Source organism: Oncorhynchus keta, chromosome 22 (genome assembly GCF_023373465.1).
Source record: "Oncorhynchus keta strain PuntledgeMale-10-30-2019 chromosome 22, Oket_V2, whole genome shotgun sequence".
Taxonomy (NCBI): domain Eukaryota; kingdom Metazoa; phylum Chordata; class Actinopteri; order Salmoniformes; family Salmonidae; genus Oncorhynchus; species Oncorhynchus keta.
Genome location: NC_068442.1, coordinates 29,755,513 through 29,783,402, shown reverse-complemented (window position 1 = coordinate 29,783,402; position 27,890 = coordinate 29,755,513). Strand labels below are relative to the sequence as shown.

Genomic DNA, 27,890 nt, shown 5'->3' with positions numbered 1-27,890 from the left:
TGACCCCTACGGGCTGTCTTGCTCCTCTTTCCTCTTAAATTGCTCCCCAGGTACCAGGGCTGCCGAGTTTGAGGGGTGGACAGTCAGTTGGGGGACACGGGGCCACTACTACTTGTTTTTGGGGAAATTTGAATTGTTTTGAATATGTTGGAGGAAGTTGGGTTGAGGGTGGGACCCTAATTTTAAGGAGGGGGTTGTCACAGCTCCTCCTCTGCATTGCAGGGGTGGTTCCTCCTGCAGGCAGAGGAGGGTCGGTAGTGATTGGAGTCACCTGGGATCAGAGTATTTAAACTGTCACTAATCACCTCTCTCTCTCTCCGCTCCTCCAGGTATGAACCTGTTTTGTTTGTTCTTTTGTAGTTTTGCATAGTTTTCACTCAGTCATCCACACACACACAGATTCACACATCCATGAACTTTGCCATACACCTTACACTATGATACTTCCACACATCATTCCTTTTTCTTAGTTTAAAGTTAATAGTTTTGTTTACAATAAATATTTTTTTTAAATTGGCCTATACCTGTTGTTCGCGTCCCCTCATTTTTGCCACAGGCTATGAGCCGGCCTGTGACAAGTGGTATGATGAAAATGGCTCTCATGAGAACTGCCACAGGAAAGGAAGACCCAGAGGTACTTCTGCTGCAGAGGGTGAGTTCTGAACCTCAGAAATTGCAGCCCAATAAATGCTTCAAGAAACAGACACATCTCAAAATCAACGGTTCAGAGAGAGAATGCCAAGAGTGTGCAAAGCTGTCTATCTAAAATCTAAAACACAGTTGAAGTCGATGGTTTACATACACTTTAGGTTGGAGTCATTATCTCGTTTTTCAACCACTCCACAAAGTGTTTTGTTCACACGCTATAGTTTTTGCAAGTCGGTTAGATCTACTTTGTGCATGACACAAGTAATTTTTCCAACAATTGTTTACAGACCGATAATTTCACCTATAATTCACTGTATCACAATTCCAGTAGGTCAGAAGTTTACACTAAGTTGACTGTGCCTTTAAACAGCTTGGACAATTGCAGAAAATGTCATGGCTTTAGTAGCTTCTGATAGGCTAATTGACATCATTTGAGTCAATTGGAGTACCTGTGGATGTATTTCAAGGACGTCCTTCAATCTCAGTGACTCTTTGCTTGACATCATGGGAAAATTAGCCAAGACCTAAGAAATTCATTGTAGACCTCCAGAAGTCTGGTTCACCCTTGGGAGCAATTTCCAAATGCCTGAAAATACCACGTTCATCTGTATAAACAATAGTACGCAAGTATAAACACCATGGGACCATGCAGTCGTCATATCGCTCAGGAAGGAGACGCGTTCTGTCTCCTAGAGATGAACGTACTTTGGTGCGAAAAGTGCAAGTCAATCCCAGAACAACAGCAAAGGACCTTGTGAAGATGCTGGAGGAAACAGGTACAAAAGTATCTATATCCACAGTAAAACGCGTCCTATATCGACATAACCTGAAAGGCCGTTCAACAAGGAAGAAGCCACTGCTCCAAACTATGTTTTGCAACTGCACATGGGGACAAAGATCGTACTTTTTGGGGAAATGTCCTCTGGTCTGATGAAACAAAAATAGAACTGTTTGGCCATGATGACCATTGTTATGTTTCAAGGAAAAAGGGGGAGGTTTGCAAGCCGAAGAACACCATCCCAAACGTGAAGCATTGTGGTGGCAGCATCATGTTGTGGGGTGCTTTTCTGCAGGAGGGACTGGTGCACCTCACAAAATAGAATCATGAGGAATGGAATAGTATGTGGATATACTGAAGGAACATCTCAAGGCATCAGTCAGGAAGTTAAAGCTTGGTCTCAAATGGGTTCTCCAAATGGACAATGAACCCAAGAATACCAGCTCTGTCAGGAGGAATGGGACAAAATTCACCCAACTTATTGTGGGAAGCTTGTGGAAGGCTGCCCAAAATATATGATCCAAGTTAAACAATTTAAAGGCAATGCTACCAAATACTAAGTGAGTGTATGTAAACTGCTGACCCACTGGGAATGTGATGAAAGAAATAAAAGCTGAAATAAATCATTCTCTCTACTATTATTCTGACATTTCACATTCTTAAAATAAAGTAGTGATCCTAACTGACCCAAGACAGGGAAGTTTTACGAGGATTAAATGTCAGGAATTTTGAAAAACTGAGTTTAAATTTATTTGTCGAAGGTGTATGAAAAACTTCCGACTTAAACTGTATATTTTGATTTGTTTAACACTTTTTTGGGTTGTACATGATTCTATATGTTATTTCATAATTTCGATGTCTTCACTATTATTCTAAAATGTAGAAAATAGTGAAAATAAAGAAAAACCCTTGAATGAGTGTGTGTTCAAACTTTTCTCTGCCCTCTTAGTGCTGCCCCGGTCAACTGTAAGGGCTGTTATTGTGAAGTGGAAACATCTTGGAGCAACAACGGCTCAGCCGCAAAATCAACAGTATTCAGAACCTTTACTCAGTATTTTGTTGAATCACCTTTGGCAGCAATTACAGCCTTAAGTCTTCTTGGATATGATTTGTATTTATTTTTATTTATTTCACCTTTATTTAACCAGGTAGGCAAGTTGAGAACAAGTTCTCATTTACAATTGCGACCTGGCCAAGATAAAGCAAAGCAGTTCGACAGATACAACGACACAGAGTTACACATGGAGTAAAACAAACATTCAGTCAATAATACAGTATAAACAAGTCTATATACAATGTGAGCAAATGAGGTGAGAAGGGAGGTAAAGGCCAAGAAGGCCATGGTGGCAAAGTAAATAGAATATAGCAAGTAAAACACTGGAATGGTAGTTTTGCAATGGAAGAATGTGCAAAGTAGAAATAAAAATAATGGGGTGTAAAGGAGCAAAATAAATAAATAAATAAAATACAGTTGGGAAAGAGGTAGTTGTTTGGGCTAAATTATAGGTGGGCTATGTACAGGTATGATGCTACAATGATGCTTGAAACACCTGTATTTGGGGAGTTTTTTTCTCATTCTTCTGTTGTCCTGTTGGAAGGTGAACTGACACAATCCTGTCGGGGACCTCTATGGACAATTCCTTCAACATCATGACTTTGTTTTTGCTCTGACATGCACTGTCAACTGTTGGACCTTATATAGACAGTTGCGTACCTTTCCAAATCATGTCCAATCAATTGAAATTACCACAAGTGGACTCCAATCAAGTTGCAGAAACAGCTCAAGGATGATTTAATGGAAATAGCATGCACCAGAGCTCAATTTCAAGTCTTATAGGAAATGGTCTGAATACTTATGTAAATACGTTTTTTGCGGTTGTGTTTTTATAAATTTGCCAACATTTCTAAACCTGTTTTCGCTTTGTCATTATGGCGTATTGTGTGTTGATTGATGAGGGAAAAGTGATTTAATCCATTTTAGAATAAGGCTTTAACATAACAAAATGTGGATAAATTCAAGGGGTCTGAATACTTTCCGAATGCACTGTACATGTAGGTCCTTCACATATAGTTTATGCGCAGCACTTCATTTTAAGCATCAATTTATCTAATCAGTTGTTTTCATGCTCAAACCGTGAGCAACACTTGTCAAGCTCAGACATTTCTCTCAAAACACAGGGATGTCGATTCGCACAGGACAAGTATTATCAGAGGACCTTGGGGTTAGTCGAAAAACAGTTTTTTTTGCCTGGAATTATTACTCTCCTGCTATGTAAAAATGATAGACATGGCAGATTCGGTCGGGACTTAATTACGGATGTCGTTATTTGTGCTCGTGTACATAATTACATAATCCTATCTCCCCCAGTAAAACTAATCCTGTGCAAATAGGGCTATAGGCTCCTGACGGTGATGCGCTCATCGTGGAAAAAGCCTATCTCAAGATGAGCTACTTTGAAAAGAAGTGCCGCTGTTAACTACAAATTGGTTCTACAGACAGATTATTCTCTTTTCAGCAGTATGCATTTGTTTTCCAAACTATATGTTTTTCCTGCAATTGTATTCTGAAATCTGCAAAAGGAAAACCGACAGCTGCAACCAACCATAGAAATATAATCCATAGACATTGCTTGTGTACCCTTGAGTTTAACAGTCAAATTGCCAGGGTAGAGGTTTTAAAAACCCTTGTATGGATTGTATGTCTATGGCCACAATGCAAAAAATCTGTAACCTATATTTGGCACTCATGCTGCCCAAACTGCAGCCTTCCCAAATACAGGCAACTGCCAAAATAAAGGAAACACTTGAATAAACAAGGGATACCTGTATGTTATGGTGTGGGGTGCATTTCTTGGCATGGTTTAGGTCCACTTGGAGAATCTATGCCAAAGCGCATTGAAGCTGTTCTGCCAGCTCGTGGTGGTGCAATACAATTTTAATACACTTTATGTTGGTGTTTCCTTAATTTTGGCAGATACCTCTATGTGCTTGTGATAAAACTTAATCTTGAATTAAATATTTGTTTATAAACTATTGAACCTGTGGCTAAATTATGCTCTCTGGTGTATTTTGAACATTGAGAGCGGGCTACTGTGGTTGGATAAAAAAATGTAATATAAAATGTTTTCATTTGTATTGGTCTTTTTTTGCTCGGGGACCAGCCCCTGACTCACACAACTGACCAGTCACATTCCTTTATTATACAGTTTATTTTATTTAGATCAGTTACCCAACCAAGGCAGGTCTCCCCATTTACCTACATGGGCCCCCTACCTCCTCTACTCCCCCAATGTGATTATTAGCAGAGCGGCAGCAGCAGGCTGTCTACACTCATTGAGACCGGGCTCCTGAGTCTTCCTGTGGTTGGCGGTTGCAGTGGGAAAACATCAAATATATACTACATACACTATATATACAAAATGATGTGGCACCCCTTCAAATTAGTGGATTCGACTATTTCAGCAACACTGACAGGTGCTGACAGGTGTATAAAATTGAGCACACAGACACGCAATCTCCATAGACAAACATTGGCAGTAGAATGGCCTTACTGAGGAGCTAAGAGACATTCAACTTGGCACCGTCATAGGATGCCACCTTTCCAACAAGTCTAAGTAAATTTCTGCCCTCTTACAGCTGCCTCGGTCAAATGTAAGTGCTGTTATTGTGTAAGTGCTGTTATAAGTGGAAATGTCTAGGATAAACAAAGGCTCAGCCGTGAAGTGGTAGGCCACACAAGCTCACAGAACAGGACAGCAGAGTGCTGAAGCACATAAAAATGGTCTGTCCTCGGTTGCAACACTTACTACCGAGTTCCAAGCTGCCTCCAGAAGCAACGTCAGCACAAGAACTGTTCGTCGGGAGCTCATTGAAATGGGTTTCCATGGCCGAGCAGCCAGACACAAGCCTAAGATCACCATGCGCAATGCCAAGCGTAGGCTGGAGTGGTGTAAAGCTCGCCACCATTTGACACTGGAGCAGTGGGAACGCGATCTCTGGAGTGATGAATCACGCTTCACCATCTGGCAGTCCGAAGGACGAATCTGGATTTGGTGGATGCCAGGATAACACTACCTGCCCGAATGCATAGTGACAACTGTCAAGTTTGGTGGAGGTGGAATAATGGTCTGGGCCTGATATTCATGGTTCGGGCCAGGCCACTTCAAGTGAAGGGAAATCTTGACGCTACAGCATACATTTACATTATACACAATTCTGTACTAACAACGTTGTGGCAACAGTTTGGGGATGGCCCTATCCTGTCTCAGCATGAAATGGTTTGTCAAGATCGGTGTGGAAGAACTTGACTGGCCTGCACAGAGCACTGACCTCAACCCAATTGAACACCTTTGGGATGAAATGGAATGCTGACTGCAAGCCAGGCCCTAATCGCCCAAAATTAGTGCCTGACCTCACTAATGCTCTTGTGGCTGAATGGAAGCAAGTCCCCGCAGTATTGTTCCAACATCTAGTGGAAAGCCTTCCCAGAAGAGTGGAGGCTGTTATAGCAGCAAAGGGGGACCAACTCCATATTAATGCCCATGATTTTGGAATGAGATGTTCGACGAGCAGGTGTCCACACACTTTCGGTCATGTACTGTAGCATAATACAGGAAGTTTCTAGAGATCAAGTCCCACATCCAATATGACAGCGAGACCCATGTACGATTAGGGAAGACAACCCTGCCTCCTGGTCGGAGCATTGCACGTCTCCACTGACACTTCGGGTTTGCTGCTACACCCTGACGCGACCCACATATTCTCCTGAACGATGTTACTTCAGGGACACTCCAGGGACACTTATGAAGCTACTGAAATCCTCCAGGACTGTTTTGAGTCCACTGACTGGGTGACCCTGACGGACAGGGCAGACGACCTGGAAGAGGCAGCGGATACTGTCTCGGAGTACATCTGTTTCTGTGAGGATCTCGTTATTCCCAAAAAGAAAGTCAACATCTTCCTCAATGATAAACTGTGGGTAACTTGGAAATTAAAAGAGCTCCTCAATCAAAAAAAAAACGTTTTTAAATCAGGTGGCAGTAAAGAGGAAAGGAAGAATACTCAGACGTGACTCAAAAGCAAAATCAAGGAGTCCAAGGCAGCATACAAAGACAAATTAGAAAACCTTTTCAAGGACAAGGTCAGTAGAAAAGCCTGGCAAGGGCTACAAACCATCACAAACCAAAGAGACATTGTTTGACAGTCGGAAAAGACCTTGCTTTTGGAAATTATTTGAACAGTTTCATTGGTTTGACGTGTGATTTTTATATCGCAGCAGAAAGTACACTTGGATAGTATAGACAGCATATCAAATGTTGATATACAGATCTCTGTGTAGGACGTCAAGCAATACTTTCAACGTGTCAACCCATAATAATCATATGGTCCAGAAGGCATCAGCAGCAAGGCAGTTCAGGCATGAGCAGACCAGCTCCTATTACCTTTACAGAAGTTGTTCCAGCTGTCACTGGACAGTGGGATAATTCCAGATGAATCGAAGACGTCACTGATTGTCCCAGTACCTAAAAACAATAGGCCGAGAGAAAAGAACGATTTATGCCCTGTAGCCTTGTACCTATGAAATGTTTTGAAAAAATTAATTCAAAAACAAATTCCCTCTGGTCTCTCATACCAATTAGATTAAAACCAATTCACCTTATGTGCCTCTAGGGGTGTTGATAATGTGTTATTGGTCATGCTGAACAATATCTATGAACACTTAGAAAAGGTAAATAGTCTAGAGAAAATGTTATTAATTAACTTCAGTAGCGCGTTTAACACCATCCAACCCCACCTACTAGTAGATAAGCTGGTGAATTTGGGTGTAAACTCTCTACTGATCAAGTGGATTCATAGTTTCTTTGTGAAACAAGTGAAGTTTTACTCCGCCATTTCTACATCTTGAATGGTTAATGCGGCAGCCCCTCAAGGATGTGTACTTTCACCCATACTCTACACACTGTACACACTCTACACAAATGATTGTCAAGCCTCTGACTCAGCCCACACATTCTTTAAAGATGCAGATGACACCGCTGTTGTGGGTTTCCTCCACCCAGACCAAATAAACAAAAGAGATGGAAATTGATTTCAGAAAGAACAAAAATCCACTATCCCTATAAATATCATTGGGGAATCAGTCGATTCACCGCACACAAATACCTGGGAATCGGAATAGATAACAAACTGAAATTCAACGACTGTGCCTTTGTCAAAGATTAAGAAATTGAAACAGAAAAAGTTATTTCTTGCAAATTTAAACATTTTGACCACCATATCTCACAAATGTTCTATAAATCTGTCTTGCTTAGTCTGCTGTTCTTTGGTCTGATATTCGTTTCTGGAAACACGTGAGCGCAAGCTTCTGCACTTTATCAAGACGGCAGGAAGGATAATTGGTATAAACCAAGAATCCGCCACCAGCCTGTACACAAAACACATCCTCCTAAAACCTAAAAGTACTCATCCCCTTCACTCAAAACTTGGTCACAGAAGCAGCTGGACAAAGGGAAAGAGACATCTTAAAAAGAAAAGAAAAACATATATAGATTTCTAGTCAAAATGTTTGACTCATTCAAGGGTTTTTCGTTATTTGTTCTATTTTCTACATTGTAGAATAATAGTGAAGACATCAGAACTATGAAATAATACATATGGAATCATGTATTAACCAAAAAAGTGTTAAACAAATCTAAAAATATTTTAGATTCTTCAAAGTAGCCACCCTTTGCCTTGATTACAGTTTTGCACACTCTTTACAATCTCTCAACCAGCTTCTTAAGGTAGTCACCTGGAATGCACCCCCACCTGATCACACCAGTGAAACCAGTCCATCTTCGCCCAGCAGCAGGCCCAGCTGGCAGAGCACTGCGTAGGGACTGAAATACAGCCTCTCAGACCAGCAATGCTATGTCACCTCTACGCTTTTCCAATCTGCTGACCTGTTCAGTCAGGTTGAGAAATTGTGGCAGATGGATGTACTGCCATGGCGCAGCAAGAAGATCAGCACCAGATCTCACCAGGATCAGGAGGCGATAGACCTGCTGTAGGCCAGAACAGTGAGAGTTGATGTGGATGGAGTCCAACGTTACGCGACTCCCCTCCTTTTCATCAAGAACATGCCCCAGCTGCAAGCCCTTAAGGAGGCTGGGCTCCCACTGCTCACATCACAGAGAAGAGGCTGGCGAAGTCACTAGAGCAAACATTCAAAGTAGAATTCAAAGCGAAGATTCAGATGTTGGAGCAGGCCAGCTTCACCATCAAGATAGCGACAGGTGCTGAAGACGACACTGCCATTAGCTGGTACATCCCACACCACAGCATAATGGCAAGAATGTTGTGGTATTCAACTGATCGTTCAAGTACAAAGGGGACCACATAAACAAGCTCCTGCTCCCAGGACCCATGCTGGGCCCCTCTACTTGCAGTGCTCCTCAGATTTAGAGATCACTCTGTTGCCATCAGCAGTGACATTCGTGGGATGTTCCACCAATGGTGAGGTTGGTCTGGAGAAGACAAGAGAGTCGATAGAGAAGTCCTTCTACATGGACAACTGTTTGCAAAGCCTAACTAACAAGGAAGATGCCAAGGCCCTTGTGGACAAACGTTCCTTGGGGTAAGCTTGCACTGTCAGTCCGACACCCTGTTGTACAAGTCCCGCCAGTCGTACAAGTCCAACAGTTACCATGCACGCTATTTACAAGGTCCTGGATAGCAATACGACCTGCTGGGGTACATCACCCCAGAGTCGGAGAGAGAACTTCCAGACCTGCACCAGATAGCCCTTCCAAGGTGCCACACCAGCCCAGAGATTGACTCCCCGGCTTCCCTTAGGGACATCCACTTGTTATGTGACGCCTGTGGCCTGCAGAGGCTAGGCCCTTTAGGTTAGAAGCCTTTTAGTGGATGCTAATATAGGCCAGAGGGGGTGCCATAAATCTTTATCTTGTCAGTCTTAGTAATTGGTTTATCTCTCTCCTACAAGAGGTTCATCTTTAGGTTCATGTTTCTGCTGCTCTGTTAATAGCTGTATGTAAATAGTATAATCTTATTCTTATTCATTCATGTTTATATAGTATTATTTTTATTTTGCGTAATTATGACACTTTACTGATACTGTTATGTTGTGCATGTTTTTGCCTTATAGAACTACAATTAATTTGGGATTGACACAAGTAGTATTCCACCAAATGTGGCGTACAGCAGGTCAGCCACCAGGGGGAGAATCATCGAGGCCTGGTGACAGGAGTCGACATCACGAGGCGATGGCTCCCTCTGCTGGATGTGCCAGGTCTCGACGGGCTCTCCTGCCAGGACTAATTGGGGCTGATTGTGCTTGGTGAGTAATCAAGGGGCTGATTGCTCACCAGCTAGATGAGTCCCATAAAGCTGCCAGGAGGGCAGCACACGGGAGAGGGGACTGGAGAAAGAGAGGTTACACCTGTATAGTTGTGCACAGTCCCAGGGATAACGGAGGGAGCTCAGTTTGGTTCCCCCAGGATACAGCAAGACCCCGGAGCCCAGAAGACGGTATCCCGGAGGAGGTCTCCTGGAGGAGATTCTTTTATTTTTCTTTGTTGTTTAAATAAACACCCTTGAAATTGAGCTAATCTAACTCTGTCCGTGTCTGATCTGTGTAAATGTCTTGACCAAACCCCCTTGTCTGCCACACCGGATTCACTCCCAGTCAAGATTCATGGTATAGCCAAAAGTGTGTGTGTGCTTAATGTGTGTTGGTGAAGAGGAAAAGGAAATACATATCCCGAAAGGAGAAGCATCAGCATTGTTCTTACCGGACATCCTGTGGAGGGTCAGAACCCAAATCACAGTCAGCATAAGTGTACTAGCGGGTGAGGGCATTCACAGCCGTCCGCTCAGATGGGTGAGGGCATACCAGCCAACTATTATCTAACATTGACACAGCAACCAGACCATTGAGTCTAAGTCTTTAGATGCAGTTATCAATTCAGGTTCTGTGTCGTATTCTTTCTTTCACATTCTATGCGGTTGTAGACATTCACTTGGATGGAATTACAACCGAACAGCAGCATGAGATTGTTATAACCTTGAACAATAAGTCATTTGTTTAATTTAATTTATTTTCATTATTTTATGTCCATCAAAGCTCTAATTGACCCTAGCTTTCCATGTTATATAAATACTTGGGGCAGTAGAAAAGGGAAGGAAACTTGGAAGAGAGAGCTACAGAGATATGAAAAGAAAGAGACGGAGAGAGAGATGAGATGAAAGATGACAATACTTTCATGGAGCAAACCTATTTATTAACTTTTCAACCTATTGTTGATTCAGCCAGTACCTTTTAACATGTTATTTTCCATCTTCAAAACGCTACAGAATCTAATGACTTCATGCATGTGTTTACAATAAAATAGCCAGAGACAACAAATAGACAGAATCACTCACAGAGCAGATGGGGAAGAAGAATGGTTTGGTTCACTCAACTGTAAAATGGACCATACCCTATTTATATCCTAAGAATAGGGTATAGATAGGGTATGAATAGGGACACTGGTGTAAGAGCAAGTCGCAAGATTTTGCAAGATTTCCGAAAGCCTTCCACAGGAATGCTGGCCCATGTTGACTCCAATGCTTCCCACAGTTGTGTCAAGTTGGCTGGATGTCCTTTTGATGGTGGACCATTCTTGATACACAAGGGAAACAGTTGACGGTAAAAAAAACAGCAGTATTTCAGTTCTTGACACACTCAAACGGGTGCGCTTGGCACCTACTACCATACCCTTTTCAAAGGCACTTAAATCTGTTGTCTTGCCCATTCACCCTCTGAATAGCACACATACACAATCCATGTCTCAATTAACTTGAGGCTTAAAAATCCTTCTTTAACCTGTCTCCTTCTCTTCATCTTCACTGATTGAAGTGGTGATGTCAATAATCTTTCATATGGATTCCTTTAGTCAGTCTATGTCATTGAAAGAGCAGGTGTTCCTAATGTTTTATACACTCCGTGTATGTCATTGTTGAGAATGTTATGTCTTTGTTAATGTGAATGGATAATTACAGTTGAAATTTGGAAAAGGTGTAAAAAACCTTACCGAGAATCTAGCAGGCCCTGCTCTCATTACAACACTAATCTGTAGCTCAGTTGGTAGAGCATGGCGCTTGTAACGCCAGGGTAGTGGGTTCGATCCCCGGGACCACCCATACGTAGAATATATGCACACATGACTGTAAGTCGCTTTGGATAAAAGTGTCTGCTAAATGGCATATATATATATAATCCACAGAGAGGAATTACAGGGTCAGGGCAGGAGAGGAAAATGTCAGAGTGTTGGCAGACTGGCTGAAAAGCAGCCGCCTCGCTCTTTATATTTTATATATTCTCTCTCTCTCTCTCGTGACAGCCCTGTGCCCACTCGGCACAGGTCCTCCTGATCCCCTGCTGCCCTGGCATGTGGTGCCCATGCCCACGCTGCTTCAAGAAACAACCGCTGGCACCAAGGCGGCAGTCCTGCTAAAAACTGAAAGAAGAGGTGACAAGCCATTGTCCAAGGAATAACATGACAATATAAAAAAAAATCTATGGGATTGAGATTTGATTTGCATTAAAAACTGAAGTCTCTCCTTTGTCCTTCCTCTTTTATGGCACATCACACAGATACATTGGCAGTCTTTTACACAATGTGGTGCTGCTCTGCAAGCTGGCAGTGCTCGGCCCTGTCAGAATGACAGAGAGGGACAAGGTAAGGAGGTTGGGGGATGGAGGTATTTGTTTACAACACTGTATGTTGACACTGAGACTAAGAGGGCACACTGACTGCTATGCAGGCAACTCAATCCAAGTCACTTTCCTTTCCTTTTCCAGACAACCTTCAGAGGTTGGATGAAACATGAAAGCCATCAAAAACCCAACCCGACCAGAACAAGGTACATAGTATTCCTGTAATGGACAGTCTTTTCCAGGCACAGAGTGATTCTCAAATGTCAAGAGAACATCCCTGAAGCAGTTAACCAGAGCGACACATAATTGCTCTAGATTAAATGGACTATTATGTGTTTAAAGAGCAGGTTCAGAGGTGGGTTGTCCTCTGTGATTGGTTTCAAAGATAACTCCTGGTCTTTGGGTGGCCCTGTAAAACCTTACTTAAGTAAGTTGTTTTTGTACGACCGCATCAATCCCATGGTGCACTACTCTTGGCTCCTTTATTGCTATGATACAGTAAGATACCTTTATTTTCAGCATCTCAATGGAAAACAGACGAGAGTGATGACAGGTATTACACTGAAGATGGAACACACTGTCACTCTCCCTTTTCTGAGCTGAGAGATGGTGAGAGCAGTGGAGGGATAGGGATTTGATACCCATCAATGCTCTGCATACGGGCTATGACCTTGGGCATATTGATGAACACACTCTGTTTGATACACATACACATGTAGGATCTTAATTTGATCAATCTTTTGTTGATGAGAATTTTCCTGCACAACAGGCAATGCAAACTTGTAGTGTATTCAAGGTTTAAAAAGGCTTCCAAAGTTTGTAATTTCCACTTTAAAATGCCAGACTTAATTTGCCCGAACGTAAAATGTATCAACCAACACCTACAAAAAATATCCACGACTTCTAATCGACATAATAATTGGCATTTCCTGTTGCTGCAGGATTATTTTCTTGTTGTAGCAAACTGGCTCAAATTAAGATTCTACATCTGTACTTATCCACACTATCAAGGACAGAGAAACGTGAAGCTCGCACTGAATGCTGGGTCTAAACATAACATGTCCCTCCCTCTCCTTCCTCACTATGCAGATGATGAATAAACCTAGCGCTGTGCTCAGCTCTGTGACAAAGGCTCAAATTTTAGCAAAATTATAAAAAATAAATAACAAAAATATCACATTTACATACAGTTGAAGTCGGGAGTTTACATACACCTTAGTCAAATACATTTAAACTCAGTTTTTCACAATTACTGACATTTAATCCTAGAAAAATTCCCTGCCTTAGGTCAGTTAGGATCACCACTTTATTTTAGGAATGTGAAATGTCAGGATAATAGTAGAGAGAATTATTTATTTAAGCTTTTATTTATTTCATCACATTCCCAGTGGATCAGGAGTTTACATACATTTACATTTACATTTACATTTAAGTCATTTAGCAGACGCTCTTATCCAGAGCGACTTACAAATTGGTGCATTCACCTTATGACATCCAGTAGAACAGTCACTTTACAATAGTGCATCTAAATCTTAAGGGGGGGGGGGGGGTGAGAAGGATTACTTATCCTATCCTAGGTATTCCTTAAAGAGGTGGGGTTTCAGGTGTCTCCGGAAGGTGGTGATTGACTCCGCTGTCCTGGCGTCGTGAGGGAGTTTGTTCCACCATTGGGGGGCCAGAGCAGCGAACAGTTTTGACTGGGCTGAGTGGGAACTGTACTTCCTCAGTGGTAGGGAGGCGAGCAGGCCAGAGGTGGATGAACGCAGTGCCCTTGTTTGGGTGTAGGGCCTGATCAGAGCCTGGAGGTACTGAGGTGCCGTTCCCCTCACATACACTCAATTAGTATTTGGTAGCATTGCCTTTAAATTGTTTAACTTGGGTCAAATGCTTTGGGCATCCTTCGACAAGCTTCCCACAATAAGTTGGGTGAATTTTGGCACATTCCTTATGACAGAGCTGGTGTAACTGAGTCAGGTTTGTAGGCCTCCTTGCTCGCACACGCTTTTTCAGTTTTGCCCATACATTTTCTACGGGATTGAGGTCAGGGCTTTGTGATGGCCACTCCAATACTTTGACTTTGTTGTCCTTAAGCCATTTTGCCACAACATTAGAAGTATGCTTGGGGTCATTGTCCATTTGGAAGACCCATTTGCGACCAAGCTTTAACTTCTTGACTGATATCTTGAGACATTGCTTCGATATAACCACATCATTTTCCATTCCTCATGATGCCATCTATTTAGTGAAGTGCACCCGTCCCTTCTGGAGAAAAGCACCCCCACAACATGACACTGCCACCCCCCGTGCTTCACGTTTGGGATGGTGTTCTTCGGCTTGCAAGCCTACCCCTTTTACCTCCAAACATAACAATGGTCATTATGGCCAAACAGTTCTATTTTTGTTTCATCAGACCAGAGGACATTTCTGCAAAAAGTACGATCTTTGTCCCCATGTGCTGTTGCAAATCGTAATCGGGCTTTTATATGACGGTTTTGGAGAAGTGGCTTCTTCCTTGCTGAGTGGACATTCAGGATATGTCAATATAGGACTTGTTTTACTGTGGAAATAGATACATTTGTACCTGTGTCCTCCAGCATCTTCACGTGGTCCTTTGCTGTTGTTCTGGGATTGATTTGCACTGTTTGCACCAAAGTATGTTCATCTCTAGGAGATAGAACGCGTCTCTTTCCTGAGCAGTATGACGGCTGCGTGGTCCAATTGTGTTTATACTTGCGTATGATTGTTTGTACAGCCGAACATGGTACATTCAGGCATTTGGAAATTGCTGCCAAGGATGAAACAGACTCGTGGAGGTCTACAATTATTTTTTTTTTTTTTAGGTCTGATTTCTTTTGATTTTCCCATTATGCCAAGCAAAGATGCACTGAGTTTGAAGGTAGGCCTTGCAATACATCCACATGCACACCTCCAATTGACTCAAATGATGTCAAATAGCCTATCAAAAGCTTCTAAAGTCATGACATCTTTTTTTTTTCCCCAAGCTGTTTGACCCATTATGGGCCTGGTGTCTCTGTATACCCTGAATAACTGCCAAGTCAGTACATCCCCAAAGTTGACCATCACAATCTTACAAGAGAAACTGGTTTTCCATACAGTGCATTCAGAAAATAATCAGACCTCTTGACTTTTTCCACATTTTGTTACGTTACTGCCTTATTCTAAAATTGATTAAATAAAAAAAATACTCCTGAATCTAAACACAGTACCCCATAATGACAATGCAAAAACAGGCTTTAATTTTTTTAGCAAATGTATTAAAAATAAAGCAGAAATACTTCAAATTATTTAGACCCTTTGCTATGAGATTCGAAATTGAGGTCAGGTTCATCCTGTTTCCATTGATCAGCCTTAAGATGTTTCTACAATTTGATTGGAGTCCACCTGGGGTAAATTCAATTGATTGGACAAATTCCATTGATTGAAAGACACCTGTCTATATAAGGTCCCACAGTTGACAGTCCATGTCAGAGCAAAAATCAAGACATGAGGTCGAAGGAATTGTCTGTAGAGCGTCGAGACAGGATTGCAGTGGGGCACAGATCTGGGGAAGGGTACCAAAATTATTCTGCCGCATTGAAAGTCTCCAAGAACCCAGTGGCATCCATCAATCTTAAATGGAATAATTTTGGAACCACTGTCATGACGTTGGCCTGGGGGAAGGTTTATGACAGTCATAAATACCTCTCCCCCCTTTTTCCTCTCTCTACCCTACGGATGTTACATTTGCAAAACCCTTAGTTAACATAGAGATTCTGGGAACATCAGAAGGTGGGGGGGGGGATTAACTATATTCTGGTAATCCTACCAATTGAACATATGCGGTGGTACTTAATGAATATGATGTCAGTTCGGTTGTCATCTGAGACATTCGTATCAATGATAAGATGACAAACTCTACAGTGGAAAGTCTACACATCAGAGTTATCGGATTCACATGGAATTGTTGTTCAATTTAAATATTTGAATATGAAATTATTCGTCATGGGATGAATTGTGATTTTAGATTCTAAAATGTGAGATTTGGGTTTTCATAAGGAAGGGCTCTGCTCAATCAGTGGCCCGCCCTTGTGAAGGGACATGGGCTATAAAACTTTTCAAACACGCCCTCCTCTCCCTTCCTATATAGAGCCTAGATAACAATATGACCTCCTGTTCCGAGGATGTGAGGACGACGGTCCGATGTCAGAATGGTTCAGAAAATAACTACAGAACGAAGACAACATCAGCGTGAGCTTTGCTTGCGAATGGTATGAACTTTAACTCTTATTCACTACAGAAGTAATACCTCCTAGCCGTTGAGTTAGCAACAGCAGCTGCAAACGCAGGTTAGGAAGGAACAGACAGAGTATCCTGTCTACCACAGAACAACGTTACTACAACATATCCAATTTACCAGCAGAGACATTCTTCAAAGGACAAAGGACTCGGTTTGGCAACACGGCCTTCTATCTACCAACCTACCGAAGCGCAGCACAGAATAAATATTTATTGCGTTTTCTTTTTCCAAATGGACGGTAATGTAGAATGGATAAGATATTGTATTTACTATAGCACAGCTTCGCCCTTTGTTCCTCAGTCTTCCCGCTCTTTCACTCAAACCCAGACCCTTTTCTTTTGTGTAACAAGCTGTCATATCTGTTCTGCCCGCCAGGGACGTTTTCCTTCATGACGTAATCTGTAATCAAGTTATAATTCATTATGTGTATATGTAATTCTGTGTGATTAGTTAGGTATTTAGTAAATAAATAATTAGACCCAATTTTGAATTGCTGATTCAACTTGTTAGCCAGGGTTCGTGCAGATAACGAAGAATTTACAACTTTCAGATGAGACTGAATTAAGGTGACGATTAATATTGACTGCTATTGATGTAAAATATTACTAGGTCTTTAAGAGTTTATTCGGAAAATAACAGCTCTATAAATATTATTTTGTGGAACCCCGACTCTCTAGTTAATTACATTTACATGATTTGCTCTATCAGGTAATATTAATTACGGATAAATTATTTTATAGAATAGCATGTCATATCACTTAATCCGGCATAGCCAAAGACACGAAACCACCAAGACTTCCTAGAGCTGACTGCCCGGCCAAACTGAGTAATCAAAGGGTGAATGGCCTTGGTCAGGGAGGTGAATAAGAACCCAATGGTCACTCTGACAGAGCTCCAGAGTTCCTCTGTGGAGATGGGATAACCTTCCAGAAGGACAACCATCTTTGCAGCACTCCATCAATCAGGCCTTTATGGTAGAGTGTCAAGACGCAAGCGACTCCTCAATAAAAGGCACATGACAGCCTTTGAGTTTGCCAAAAGGAACCTAAAGGAAACAAGATTATCTGGTCTGATGAAACCAAGATTGAACTCTTTGGCCTGAATGCTGAGCGTCACGTCTGGAGGAAACCTGGTAGCATCCCTATGGTGAAGCATGTGGTGGCAGCATCATGCTGTGGGTATGCTTTTCAGTGGCAGGAACTGGGAGACTAGTCAGGACCGTTGGAAATATGAACAGAGCAAAGTACAGAGAGATCCTTGACAAAAACCTGCTCCAGAGTGCTCAGGACCTCAGACAAGGGCAAATGTTCACCTTCCAACAGGACATCAATCCTAAGCACACAGCGAAGACCATGCAGGAGTGGCTTCGCGACAACTCTGTGAATGTCCTTGAGTGGCCCAGCCAGAGCCCGGACTTGAACCTGATCATTCATTTTTGGAGACACCTAAAAATACCTGTGCAGTGACGTTCCCCATCCAAACTGACCTAGCTTGAGATAATCTGCAGAATGGGAGAAACTACAGGTGTGCCAAGCTTGTAGCGTCATACCCAAGAATAGTTGAGGCTGTAATCACTGCCAAAGGTGCTTCAACAAAGAACTGAGTAAATGGTCTGAATAATTACAGTTGAAGTTGGAAGTTTAGATTGGAGTCATTAAAACTCGTTTTCAACCACTCCACAAATGTATTGTTAACAAACTATAGTTTTGGCAAGTCAGTTAGGATATCTACTTTGTGCATGACACAAGTCATTTTTCCAACAATTGTTTACAGACAGATTTTTTCATTTATCATTCACTGGATCACAATCCCAGTGGGTCAGAAGTTTTCAAACACTAAGTTGACTGTGCCTTTAAGGATCAGAGTATGGCAAAGAGGAGTGAGAGAAGTTGCTGATGGTGGTGGCCCCTGATTGACCTAGGTCCTGTAGGCATTGTGACAGACAGAGCCTTCTTCACTCACTGACTGAGAACAAATTTATTGTGGCAACAATGTCACGTCCTTGTCCATTCTGCCCATGAATACTATATTGAGAAGTGTCATCAGTCATTCCTGACTGTCTTTTGGAAAGGTGGCACTTACACATGGACACCGTAACATAACACACGCTAGTCTCCAGACGCAACATACTAGTGCTAGTCTCCAGACACAACAAAGAACAATCCTGGTTGTTATTACATACATGAAAGTGATCACAACCTATGAACTGTGAAGGTCAATATCAGGTCAACTAAGCACTTTGGAAGTTTGCTAAAGAATTTATTGACAGATATTACTGACGTTAGTGTAATGACTTGTAGGACAGACAGTGCCCTCCTAACACAGTGACCCAGGCCTACACATGCATAAATAGAAAACAACAGAGAGACTCACAGAGATACAGGACAGTACTTTAACAGAAAGAGCAAGTGAGAGTGCAAGCTTTACACTGCAGTAAGAGTAGTTGTAGTATGAACTGTCAACTGCTAGGTTGTGGCAGCATTATATAACTTTTTATGTTGAAACCAAAATGGCATAGCAGTCAGACATCTTTGTCCTGTCGTGTCCCTTGTATATATCTTTTTACATATTTTTCTTCACATATCTTTTAAAAATATTTTCCTAAACCTCAACTTCTAAATACTCTCCTGCAACCCGCTTCACCCAATGGGGTGTGGGTCTGCTTTTTTCTAAAGTATTTATATTTATTTCGGATCTGGATTCCCTCAACTGAAGCTAGCCAGCTAACTACCTACCAACTATCAGTCAGCAAACCATTGCTAGCGGTCATCAGCTAACCTCTAGCTCGGAAAGTTCTCACCAGTTCAAACAACGTGACTCAAACAAGAGCATAACGGACCTATTTCTCTTCTTATCCCCGGATTCCAACTGCAAACTCTGAACATTTTCATCTGGATCTTCGCAACTAGCTAACCGCAATCCCGGGTGACCACTCCTGGCTAGCGTTTCCATCCCAGAGCAAGCACCAATTAGCCTGAAGCAAGCCTGGCCAGGGCTTCTGTGCTACCACCGAAGCCCACTCCCAGGCTACAATATCCGGACCCCTTCTACTGCCGGTACGGGGCACGGAACCCTGTCGATCCTATACGACTGGAATACCGACATAATCTGCCTGAGGATTCCAACAGGCCCCACAGGCGCGACGCCCGCTGAAGGCCCATTCTGCTAACCTGCTCGGCCTGCTAGCTACCTAGAGCTACCTGGAACCCTACTAATTCCACGACTGGTCTATCGACGTCACAGCACCAAGAGGCAAAAACAGACTTACCCCCATCTGCTAACTGCTAGCTTGCCTGCCCCGGTCTGCTAACTGCTAGCTTGTTTAGCCCCGGCCTACTAACTGTTATCCTGTTAGCATCGGCCTGCTAACTGTTACTCTCTGTTCCGAATGTGCTAGACGGCCAGTTCGTATTGTATTTAGCCGTTCCCTTATCCTACTTCTCCTCTATTCCTCTGGTGATGTAGAGGTTAATCCAGGTCCTGCAATGCCTAGTTCCACTCCCACTCCCCAGGTGCTATCATTTGTTGACTTCTGTAACCGTAAAAGCATTGGTTTCATGCATGTTAACATTAGAAGCCTACACCCTATGTTTGTTTTACTCACTGCTTTAGCACATTCTGCAAACCCGGATGTCTTAGCCATGTCTCAATCCTGGCTTAGGAAAACCACCAAAAACCCTGACATCTCCATCGCTAACTATAATTTTCCGCCGAGGTAGGGGGCGGTGTTGCAATCTACTGCAAAGATAGCCTGCAGAGTTCTGTCTTACTATCCAAGTCTGTACCCAAACAATTCAAGCTTCCATTTCTAAAAATGCATCTTTCCAGAAACAAGTCTCTCACTGTTGCTGCTTGCTATAGACCTCCCTCTTCCCCGAGCTGTGCCATTGATACCATATGTGAATTTATTGCCCCCCATCTATCTTCTGAGCTTGTGCTACTTGGTGACCTAAACTGGGACATGCTTAACTCCCCAGCCATCCTACAATCTAAGCTTGATGCCCTCAGTCTCACACAAATCATCAATGAACCTACCAGGTACAACTCCATATCCGTAAACACCGGCACCATCATAGATGTTATCCTAACTAACTCGCCCTCCAAATACACCTCTGCTGTTTTCAATCAAGATCTCAGCGATCACTGCCTCATTGCCTGCATCCGTAATGAGTCTGCAACCAAACGACCACCCCTCATCACTGTCAAACGCTCCCTAAAACACTTCTGCGAGCAGGCCTTGCTGTCTGCTCTTGACCAGCACAAACACATCCTGTGGCGTTCTGCATTAGCATCGAATATCCCCCGTGATATGCAACTTTTTAGGGAAGTCAGGAACCAACATACACAGTCAGTTAGGAAAGCAAAGGCTAGCTTTTTCAAACAGAAATTTGCATCCAGCAGCACTATTCCAAAACGTTTTGGGACACGGTAAAGTCCATGGAGAATAAGAGGACCTCCTCTCAGCTGCCCACTGCACTGAGGCTAGGAAACACTGTCACCACCGATAAATCCATGAAAATCGAGAATAACAATAAGAATTTCTCTACGGCTGGCCATGCATTCCCCCTGGCTACCCCATTCCCGGCCAACAGCTCTGCACCCCCCGCAGCAACTAGCATCCATGCAAATCAGCTGGGCTGGAAAATCTGGACCCTCTCTTCCTAACATTATCCACCGCCATTGTCGCAATCCCTATTACCAGTCTGTTCAACCTCTCTTTCGTATCGCCTGAGATTCCTAAAGATGAGAAAGCGTCCGCGTTCGTCCCCCTCTTCCAAGGGGGAGACACTCTAAACCCAAACTGTTACAGACCTATATCCATCCTGCCCTTGCTTTCTAAAGTCTTCAAAAGCCAAGTGAACGATCAGATCACTGACCATCTCGAATTCCACCGTACCTTCTCCCCTATGCAATCCAGCATCCGAGCTGGTCACGGGTGCTCCTCAGCCACACTCAAGTTCCTAAAGGATATCATAACCACCAAAACAGTACTGTGCAGCCGTCTTCATCGACCTGGCCAAGGCTTTCGACTCTGTCAATAACAGTATTCTTATTGGCAGACTCAACAGCCTTGGTTTCTCAAATGACTGCCTCGCATGGTTCACTAACTACTTCTCAGATAGAGTTCAGTGTGTCAAATTGGAGGGCCTGTTGTCAGGACCTCTGGCAGTCTCTATGGGGGTTGCACAGGGTTCAATTCTCAGGCCGTCTCTTTTCTCTGTAAATATCAATGATGTCGATCTTGCGCGGGTGATTATTTAATCCCCCTCTACGCAGATGACACCATTCTGTATACATCATGCTCTTCTTTGGACACTGTTAACTTTGTATGGCTTCAGGGGCAGTATTGAGGGGCTTAGATGAAAAGGAGCCCATATCAAACAGCCTGCTCCTTAGTAATAGTTGCTAATATTTGCATATGATTATTAGTATTGGATAGAAAACACTCTGATGTTTCTAAAACTGTTTGAATGATGTCTGTGAGTATAACAGAACTCATATTGGCAGGCAAAATCCTGAGTTGAAATCACAACAGGAGTTCAGAAATTTGAGCATGTATCTATTCACCAGAGTCCCCAATGAAATCCCCTTGAGATATGAATGATGTTGCACTGCCTAGGGGTTCCACTAGATGTCAACCATCAATATAAATTATAATGAGGCTTCTATGTTGTTGTGGGAGTGAATGAGAGCAGAATATATCAGCTGTCCATCAAGCAGCCATTTTGTGATCCCACTTTTTCCTCATGGTAGTCACTTGCGTTCCATTGCTCACGAAGACAAGAAAGAATACTTCGGTTGGAACTTTATTGAAGCTATATGTTAAAAGCGTCCTAATGATTGAATCTGTACTTAGTTTGAAATGTTTCTTCGACCGGTAATATCAATTTTTAAAGTTTTTGTCCGATATAACGCTGACCAGAATTAGCGTTTGGATGTGTATAATATAATAATATAATAATAATAATAATATATGCCATTTAGCAGACGCTTTTATCCAAAGCGACTTACAGTCATGTGTGCATACATTCTACGTATGGGTGGTCCCGGGAATCGAACCCACTACCCTGGCGTTACAAGCGCCATGCTCTACCAACTGTGCTACAGAAGGACCAAACGCTATCCCAAACACTCTAACAAAAGAAGGTATTTGGACATAAATAATGGACATTTTCAGACAAAACAAACATTTATTATGGACCTGGGATTCCTGGAGTGCTTTCTGATGTAGATCATCAAAGGTAAGGGAATATTTATTTTAATTTCTTGTTTATGTTGACGCCATCTTTGCGGCTGTGGTGTTTTTAAATTGAGCGCCATCTCAGATTATTGCATGCATTTCTTTTTCCTTAAAGTTTTTTCAAAATCTGACACAGCGGTTGCATTAAGGAGAGGTATATCTATAATTCCATGTGTATAACTATATTATCATCTACATTTATGATGAGTGTTTCTGTTGAATGATGTGGCTATGCAAAATCACTTGATGTGAATTTTTTTTATATACTGTAAATATGAACTTTATCAAACAAAACATACATGTATTGTGTAACATGAAGTCCTATGAGTGTCATCTGATGAAGATAATTCAAGGTTAGTGATTAATTTTATCTTTATTTCAAGTTTTTGTGAAGGCTATATTTTGCTCGTGGGCTGTGCTTATTGTGGTTTTGTGGAAACCTAACATAATCGTTTGTAGTGCTTTCGCTGAAAAGCCTATTTGAAATTGGAAACTTTGGTGGTATTAACAACGAAAATAGATTTAAAATTATATAAGACACACGTATGTTTTAGGAATTGTAATTATGAGATTTTTGTGGTTTGAATTTTGGCGCCCTCTATTTTCACTGGTAATTGTCATATCGATCCCGGTATCGGGATTGCAGCCATAACAGGTTATTAAGAACCCTCCAAACGAGCGTCAATGCCATACAACACTCCTCCCGTGGCCTCCAACTGCTCTTAAACGCTAGTAAATCTAAATGCATGCTCTTCAATATGCCCGCACCCGCCCGCCTAGCATCGCTACTCTGGTTGGTTCTGACTTGAATATGTGGACAACTACAAATACCTAGGTGTCTGGCTTGACTGTAAACTCTCCTTCCAGACTCATATTAAGCATCTCCAATCCTAAATTAAATCTAGAATCGGCTTCCTATTTCGCAACAAAGCCTCCTTCACCCAGGCTGCCAAACACACCCTCGTAAAACTGACAATCCTGCCGATCCGTGTCTTTGGCGACGTAATTTACAAAATAGCCTCCAACACTCAAGTCAGCAAATTGGACGCAGTCTATCACAGTGCCATCCATTTAGTCACTAAAGCCACATATACTACCCACCATTGCGACCTGTATGCTCTCATTGGCTGGTCCTCGCTACATATTTGTCGCCAAACGCACTGGCTCCAGGTAATCTATAAGTCTTTGCCTGGTAAAGCTCTGCCTTATCTCAGCTCACTGGTCACCATAGCAACACCCGTAGCATGCGTTCCAGCAGGAATATTTCACTGGTCATCCCCAAAGCCAACACTTCCTTTGGCCTCCTTTCCTTCCAGTTCTCTACTGCATATGACTGGAACAAATTGCAAAAATCATTGAAGCTGGAGTCTTATATCTCACTAACTAACATCAAGCATCGGCTGTCAGAGCAGCTTACCGATCTGTAAATAGCCCATCCAACCAACTACCTACCTCATCCCCATATTTTTTTCCCTGTTCTTTTGCACACCAGTATTTCTACTTGCACATCCTCATCGCACATCTATCACTCCAGTGTTAATTGCTAAATTGTAATTACTTTGCCACTATGGCCTATTTATTGCCTTACCTCCTGACCTTGTTTGCACACACTGTAGATTGATTTCTATTGTGTTATTGACTATGTTTATTTATCCAATGTGTACCTCTGTTGTTGTTTTTTGTCGCACTGCTTTGCTTTTGGCCAGGTCGTAGTTGAAAATGAGAACTTGTTCTCAAGTGGGTACCTGGTTAAATAAAGGCGAGATAAATAAATAAATAAATATATAAATGATTCTTTGAATTCAGAGCTTCCTTGTAATAGCATTCATTTATCAGCAGCCTCCCTCCCACTGTCGCCCACATTAACGTCTGTTCCCCCCACTGAGGAATTAAAAACATTCTCCACTCAGACAGCCCTTATCAATTATCAAATGCCAATAAGTCTGAACTATAACATTGATATATCAATATACACACCCAGGGACATTTCCACTGGGCATTAGCGAAGAATTGGAGGGGTTGGAGTAATGACAGCTTGGCAACAGAAACATGGGAAAAGGGTTTTAAGGGAAAATAAGTTTTGTACTGTTATTTTCTGTGGTTGAGATTGATTGTGTTTACAGGATGTCACATTAAAATGTGGAACCCAATTCTATTTTTCTATTTAATTATGTTTCCTCTCATTCTAAAATAGCTCTGTTCCTAACATAAAATCAATTGCTATGACGTCCGCCTAGTCCGATTGGTGTGGTGGAGTTTGTTCGCCCAAAACAAACTCCAAACACATCCCCTACTAAACTATTTTTCCAGACTTTGGGGCATTTGGCGGGGACAGTCAGCCCTGTTTGTTGGATCAATTGGGGAATAATTATGATGACTGAATCTTGAAGTCTGCATCATGAAGAAATCCAATGTATGATAGAGGGGGTGAGATTGGTGGTTCTGTTACTTTGTTCTGTGGATATCTGCTCCGCAAAGCAGAGAGCCCCTTGTCAATTAATTGATTGTGAAATAATGAGAACTCTTAACCACATGACATTAAAGGACTCATCCACCCAGCTAACAATAAACGTTCCCACAAATTGTGAGAATTTTCCGTTAAGAGAGTCTCTTTACGTCATTACCTAACGTTTTCATAAGAATGTTCCAGTGATGTTCAAGGACTGTTTCCAAGAGACCATTCCCTTAATGTCAAATAGAACTTACCCCGAACGTGGTTACCATGTTCTCCGATAATTCCATTAACATCCCACGAATCATACACAGAACATGGCTTCCATGTTCTCAGAACATACTGTATGATATAACAATTCTAGACACGTTTAATGGGAACGTTACAAGAACATGCATGTGTATCAATTGTCAGGATGTAACCTGATGTTCAAGCCAATCACAGCCCTGATTGGTTAGCTACTGATCATTTACAGCTCTTTGACTGTTGGCAAGGTTAAGGACAAACTTTTAACATACTGTTTTTAACAACTGGACAGTTTTCAACCTACATATATATTTTTTAACCCCCCAATTTCGAGACACCTGAAACCCCACCTCTTTAAGGAATACCTAGGATAGGATAAAGTAATCCTTCTCACCCCCCCCCCCTTAAAAGATTTAGATGCACTATTGTAAAGTGGCTGTTCCACTCGATGTCATAAGGTGAATGCACCAATTTGTAAGTCACTCTGGATAAGAGCGTCTGCTAAATGACTTAAATGTAAATGTAATGTAAATGTGGTATCCAATTGTTAGTAGTTACTGTCTTTTGTCATCGCTACAACTCGAGAGCCATGCATCCTCTGAAATACAACCCAACCAAGCCGCACTGCTTCTTAACACATTGCGCATCCAACCCGGAAGCCAGCCGCACCAATGTGTCGGAGGAAACACCGTACACCTAGCGTCCTGGACAGCGAGCACTGCACCCAGCCCGCCACAGGAGTCGCTAGTGTGCGATGAGACGAGGATATCCCTGCCGGCAAAACCCTACCTAACCCGGACGACGCTGAGCCAATTGTGCGCCACCCCATGGGCCTCCCGGTTGCAGCTGGCTGCGACAGAGCCTGAGCTCAAACCCAGTCTCTTGTGGCACAGCTAGCACTGCGATGCTGTGCCTTAGACCACTGCGCCACCCGGGAGGCCTCAACCTACATATTTAACACACTTTGACATACAGGATTTCATTGTGCATGCTCATTTACAGTGCCTTCAGAAAATATTCATACCCCTTGACGTATTCAACATTTTGTTGTGTTACAGCCTGAATTAATAATACAAAATGTATTATTAAAAAACATATATCACCCATCTACACACAATACTTATGTGATTTGTTTATACTCCTGAACTTATTTAGGCTGTCCATATCAAAAGGGATTGACTCATTTAAAAAAAAAAAAAACATTTTAACACTATGGGGTATTGTGTGTGGATCAGTGACACAACATCTAAATTTAAATTCAAGCTGTAAAACAACAAATGTGGAACAAGTAAATGGGTGTGAATAGTTTCTGAAGGCACTGTATACACTATAAAGGGATCCCAGCTTGCAAAATAGATTTACATCTCAATGGGACTCCATGCTAAAATAAAGGTGAAATAAATGTTTTAATAAAATCGTTTTTCTTCGGTGTACTTTTAACAGTTGAGATTTACTTCAAAGTGCATTCACCCTGCTGCTTACACCTATACAGTTATTTCAGATCAATCCGATTATTGTGCCAGTATAGTTAGGCCCTGTCGAGAAGAAAAAAATGACCCCTTCTCCTTAGATCTGAAACAACTGTATAGGTGTAAGCAGCAGGGTGAATGCACTTTGAAGTAAATCTCAGGTGGGGGCCATTTATGTGGGATCATCAGGCAACATCCATGAAACATGTCTACATTTACATTTACATTTAAGTCATTTAGCAGACGCTCTTATCCAGAGCGACTTACAAATTGGTGCATTCACCTTATGACATCCAGTAGAACAGTCACTTTACAATAGTGCATCTAAATCTTAAGGGGGGGGGGGTGAGAAGGATTACTTATCCTATCCTAGGTATTCCTTAAAGAGGTGGGGTTTCAGGTGTCTCCGGAAGGTGGTGATTGACTCCGCTGTCCTGGCGTCGTGAGGGAGTTTGTTCCACCATTGGGGGGCCAGAGCAGCGAACAGTTTTGACTGGGCTGAGCGGGAACTGTACTTCCTCAGTGGTAGGGAGGCGAGCAGGCCAGAGGTGGATGAACGCAGTGCCCTTGTTTGGGTGTAGGGCCTGATCAGAGCCTGGAGGTACTGAGGTGCCGTTCCCCTCACAGCTCCGTAGGCAAGCACCATGGTCTTGTAGCGGATGCGAGCTTCAACTGGAAGCCAGTGGAGAGAGCGGAGGAGCGGGGTGACGTGAGAGAACTTGGGAAGGTTGAACACCAGACGGGCTGCGGCGTTCTGGATGAGTTGTAGGGGTTTAATGGCACAGGCATAGAAAATTTGTATCTAATATTCTGAGAACATGGCAACAATGTTCTGTGTATGTGTATGTTTGGTGTAACGTCGATGGAATATTCTCCTAACCTTCAGAACTGGACACATGAATGTTCTTGCAACATCCCATGAAACATATCTAGAACATGCTTAGTAGGTTCTCAGGAGGTTTTTGCTAACATACATAGAATATTGCCCTAAAAAAACAGAATACTGGATACTGAAGCATCAAGGGAACATTACATGTAACATCACAAACATGTTTTCTCT

The 27,890-nt window shown here is 42.4% G+C and overlaps 1 protein-coding gene and 1 long non-coding RNA gene across 2 annotated transcripts in view; one reads left to right on the top strand and one right to left on the bottom strand.

Moving 5' to 3' along the window:
- The window catches only part of LOC118401299 (cadherin-13-like), a 636,121-nt gene that overhangs the window by 391,063 nt on the left and 217,168 nt on the right, over nt 1–27,890 (bottom strand). The window lies entirely within an intron of this gene.
- Nucleotides 408–10,030, top strand: LOC118401300 (uncharacterized). The gene is made up of 2 exons (XR_004829227.2): nt 408–652; nt 9,573–10,030. It is a non-coding gene; the product is annotated as an uncharacterized LOC118401300 (long non-coding RNA).